Below are 3479 nucleotides of genomic sequence, written 5' to 3'. Positions count from 1 at the left end.
TTCTTCATCATAACATCACGTAAAGCACTGGGAGTTAATACCGTGGTTTCTGCGGACTCCCTTTTGTGGGTGCTTGGTTCTCGGAGGGGGAGGGGAGGAGCTGCACTCCCCAGGGGTCTTTGTGTCTGGAGGGGGCTGGTGAAGCCGCCTGGCAGAGCTGGAGTTCCTGTCTTTGTCTGTGGCGGAGAAGCACGTGGTCCCCTTGCAGCTTACGGGGTAAGAATCTCAGCTTTAAACTCTCCCTGTTTTGATTTGTTGGCCTCAATTTCGATATCATACGTAGTAAATTAACGTTACTCCTCAAATTGTTGCCGCTCTTTTGTTTTAGACCCGTCTACGTTTTTCCTACCCTTCCCCTTTTCCCTTTGTGTTCCCCAGGGCGTGGGTCCGCGGGTCCCCTGCCTCATTAGCCACGGGACCAGGCCGGCCCCTAAACCGCAGCCACTTCTTTTTCCTCCGTTCTCTCTTTTCCGGGCTTCTGGGCCTGCTATCCAGGACACAGATCCATAGATAACGCCGTGACAGTTGGAAGGGATCTCTGAAGGCCATCTAGTCCTGCTCCCGTGCAGTGCACAGGGACACCACAGCTAGATGAGGTTGCCCAGGGCCTGATCCAGCCTCGCCTTGAAAATCTCCAGGGATGGGGCACCAACCACAGCACTGGGTAACCTCAACCTGTGCCTTGCCACCCTCATTGTCAAAGATGTTTTGCTTATATTTACCCAAATTTTCCCCTCCCTGAGCTTGAAGCCATTCCCCTTGTTCTGTCACCACAGACCCTGCTCAAGATTCTGTCCCCTTCTTTCCTGTGGCTCCCCTTTGGATACTGAAAGGCTGCTATTGCGTCACCTCGCAGCCTTCTGTCTTCCAGGCTGCACAGCCCCAGCTCTCTCAGCCTGTCCTTGTAGGAGAGGTGTTCCATTCTGCGGATCACTTTTGTGGCCCTTCTCTGGACGCGCTCCAGCAGCTCCATGTCTCTCCTGTACCGAGGACTCCCCATCTGGACGCAGTACTCCAGGTGTGTCCTCACCAGTGCAGAGCAGAGGGGCAGGATCCCCTCCCTCGCTCTGCTGGCCCCGCTTTCTTTGATGCAGCCCAGGATATGGTTGGCTTTCTGAGCTGCGAGGGCACAGTGCTGGCTCATGTCCAGTTTGCCATCCACCAGTACCCCCAGGTCTTTGTCAGAAAGGCTGCTCTCAATCCTTTCATCCCCCAGTTTGTATTAGTAATGGGGCTTGCCTCAACCCAGGAGCAAGACCTTGCACTTGGATTTCTTGAACCTCATGAGGTTCACCTGGGCCCACTGCTCAAGCCTGTTTAGGTCCCCCTGAATGGCATCCTGGCCCTCTCGTGTGCTGACCGCCCCCCACAGCTTGGTGTCATCACAAACTTGCTGAGGGTGCACGTGACCCCTCTGTCGATGTCACCGAGGAAGATACAAAAGAGTATTGGCCCCAGCACCAGCCCCTGGAGGACGCCACTCGTCACCGATCTCCATCCAGATATCAAGCCAGTGGCCACCACTCTCTGGACTTGATCCTGCCGCCAGTTCTTCATCCATAGAACAGCGCACCCATGAAATCCGTATCTTTCCAACTTGGAGAGAAGGATGTTGTGGGGTACCGTGTCAGAGGCCTTACTGAAGTCCAGACAGTGACATCAGTGGTTTTTCCCTTGTCCATTGATGCAGTGACACCATCATAGAAGGCCGCTGGGTAGGTCAGGCAGGATTTGCCCTTGGTGAAGCCATGCTGGTTCTCCTGTATCAGCTCCCTGCCTTAGCATAGCTTCCAGAAGGATCTGTTCCATGATCTTCCCCGACTGACAGGTCGGTAGTTCCCATGGTCATCTTTTTTACCCTTTTTAAAAATGGGTATGATGTTTNGGGGAATTGATCTAAAGAAGCAGAGCACAACGTATTTTGTAACTTCCCCTTAGAAACAGCTAGTTTGACAAGCAGAAATACCACATATTTCAGTAACATATTTGAGAAATACAGTTGTTGAATTTTGTGATTAATTCTCACTTGTAAATCTCTAATAGTTGTGAATAGTATGGGAATAGTATTATGGACTAGAAAGAATGCTGTAAGGCTGTTCTGTTTGGCTAAGAGACCCTCAGCAAAAGAAAAGGAGACTTGTCAAAGATCAGAGAAGCCAGGGCCTCCACACAAGGCCAAACTGCTTCACGCTGTGGGTAGGCTGGGATAAAACAGGCAGCAACAATTTATGTTCAACCAGTATCTATATGTTTAGTTGAGCGTCAGAAAGATTGTGAACCTAAAGTATTCAGCCAATGAGGAACCAAGGGAGGAAAAGATAAGTGTCAGGTAATAGGGCATAAAAGATGGAACACTGCTTTCTGCAGGTCTGCCTGCTTGCAGGACGCCCACCACTGCAATTGTGAATAAAATGTGCTTTTATCAGAGATACCATCCTGATAAATTATTAGGATATTTACAACAGCGGGGACATTTGGACATGCTTGTGGTCAGACATCCCTACCTTCTTGTCCTTGCATTCCTTTAACTCCTCTCACCTGTGAACATGTCTCAGCAAGAGGCAATCTCTGGTCCCACACCAGGCACCATGTTGTGTGGAACGGAACTCTTCCAATGGAACTGAGGTGTGGGTAGGAGCTTTACCCAAAAGCTGCTGTAAGAATGCGACCTTCCCCAAATCCTTGCATAAGGGTCCTAATAAGTCTTCTGTGCAGTGATACCGTCGGGTTCTGTGTGCGTTTGTGGTCCGTATGGCTGGCTGTACCTACCCTTGAATTGGACTGGGCAATCTACTTGGGGTTGACCCAGTGGAATACATTCCAAACTGGCACACACACCAACTGGCTGGCATATCATTCTCACCAGACATCGATGTAAATGGACTGCTTGGTGGTTCTGTGCCATGGCCGTCTTCTCACCACAAGCTGCACATCTCTCTACTGAATGGCAGTACTACTGATGTGAAAACTTGTACTACAGAATCACATGGCATTAGACAAATGGACCGCTGCCCAGGGAGTACCTGTGCCATCAATCAGCACTGATTGTTGCAGATATATTCCTGATGTTTCCAACATGGAATTCGTATGATGGCACACATGAAGACCCAAATGATTCCAATCATTTGGAATTGCACCACTGCATTGTGGTGCAGCGTGTGGAAAAATACAGATCACAGTCAGAACAGGCTACCAGCAGGTGGGAAAGGGCTCCTGTGAGCTTGGGAACACACGTGAACTGCCTCTGGCTTCTGCATGGGGCTGGAGGAGCTTGTTTGTGAGTAACAGCTCTGCAGCTGTAACCAAGTCTGCTTGCTTTCTGTGAGTGACATTGCTTATCCTGATACACGATGCTTTATGGTGTCCTGCTGGGATATATACGATCATGGCACTAACAGGTGTGCAGACAATCTAAGAGCTGGCCACCTCGGTAACGTGAGTACCTCTGTGTTAAACTGATCAAAGTTACCTGGCCTTCA

The sequence above is a fragment of the Numida meleagris genome, unplaced genomic scaffold (assembly GCF_002078875.1).
Source record: "Numida meleagris isolate 19003 breed g44 Domestic line unplaced genomic scaffold, NumMel1.0 unplaced_Scaffold407, whole genome shotgun sequence".
NCBI classification, from domain to species: Eukaryota; Metazoa; Chordata; class Aves; order Galliformes; family Numididae; genus Numida; species Numida meleagris.
Note: the sequence above shows the minus strand (reverse complement) of the source record.